The 1423-nt window shown below is 50.3% G+C and overlaps 1 protein-coding gene across 1 annotated transcript in view; it reads right to left on the reverse strand.

Annotated features, from left to right (window-relative positions):
• Positions 1-663, reverse strand: part of LOC129714243 (N-acetyllactosaminide beta-1,3-N-acetylglucosaminyltransferase 2-like) — a 12470-nt gene extending 11807 nt beyond the window's left edge. Inside the window, exon 1 of the mRNA XM_055663788.1 lies at positions 413-663. The gene's annotated coding sequence lies outside the window, so the exon portion shown is untranslated. The remainder of the gene's footprint in view (positions 1-412) is intronic.
• Positions 664-1423: the final 760 nt, after the last annotated feature.

Below are 1423 nucleotides of genomic sequence, written 5' to 3' on the forward strand. Positions count from 1 at the left end.
GAGAGAGGGAGAGAGAGGGAGGAAGAGAGAGAGAGTGGGGAGAGAAAGAGAGAGAGGGGAGAGAGAGAGGGGAGAGAGAGAGAGAGAGAGAGAGACATAGAGAGTGAGGGGGAGAGACAGACAAGAGGAGATAGAGAGAGAGAGAGAGAGAGTGGGGGAAGAGAGTGAGAAAGTGTGGAGAGCGAGAGAGGGGAGAGAGAGAGTGGTGAGAGAGAAAGAGAGAGGGGGAGAGAAAGAGAGGGGAGGATAGAGAGATATTGGGGAGAGAGAGTGGGGGAAGAGAGAGAGAAAGTGTGGAGAGAAAGAGAGGGAGAGTGGGGAGAGAGAGATGAGAGAGAGAGAGACTGCGAGTGGGCAGCAAGCAGCGCCGAGGACAGGCGACTGTGGACGAGGTTGAACGAGCTCCGCTTACCGCTGTCCCGTCTCTCTCTCTCTCAGTGTGTTCCCGCTACACTGTGCCACACACAGGCAGCCGCTGGGTCCCTGTCCCAGCCTCCCTGTAGCTCCACAGCTGCTGCCTCTTCCCGGGGTGAGGATGAGAGGGGTGAGGATGAGAGGGATGAGGATGAGAGGGGAGCGATCACAGCCCGTGGCTGTCCCCGGCTCCAGAGCGCTGCAGCCCGGACTGTGTGTGTGTGTGTGTCTGTCACAGATCCGCCCTAATGCCTCTTGCTACACACACACACCTCAGCAACCACACCCTCCAAACTCTTAATTTAACCCTTCCCCTCCCTGCTCCCATACACACACAGACCTGACACTTAAAACCAACATCACTATCCCACACACTAGGCTCTTATACTCAAAAAGGGATTTGAGTATAAGAGCAGGGAGGTTCTACTGCAGTTGTACAGAGACCACACCTGGAGTATTGCGTACAGTTTTGGTCTCCTAACCTGAGGAAAGACATTCTTGCCATAGAGAAGGTTCACTAGACTGATTCCTGGGATGGCAGGACTTTCATATGAAGAAAGACTGGATAGACTCGGCTTGTACTCGCTGGAATTTAGGAGATTGAGGGGGGATCTTATAGAAACTTACAAAATTTCTTACTTTTCAAAAAAACTTACTTAAATGCATTTCGTGTCTGTGTGTGTGTGTGTGTGTACACTGACAATGACAATTAAAATTGAATCTGAATCTGAAAATTCTTAAGGGGTTGGACAGGCTAGATGCAAGAAGATGCAAGAAGATTGTTCCCGATGTTGGGGAAGTCCAGAACAAGGGGCCACACAGTTTAAGGATAAGGGGGAATTTTTTTAGGACCGAGATGAGGACATTTTTTTTCACACAGAGAGTGGTGAATCTTTGGAATTCTCTGCCACAGAAGGTAGTTGAGGCCACAGTTCATTGGCTATATTTAAGAGGGAGTTAGATGTGGCCCTTTGGCTAAGGAGATCAAAGGGTATGGAGAGAAGGCAGG

This window comes from Leucoraja erinacea, chromosome 38 (assembly GCF_028641065.1).
Source record: "Leucoraja erinacea ecotype New England chromosome 38, Leri_hhj_1, whole genome shotgun sequence".
NCBI classification, from domain to species: Eukaryota; Metazoa; Chordata; class Chondrichthyes; order Rajiformes; family Rajidae; genus Leucoraja; species Leucoraja erinaceus.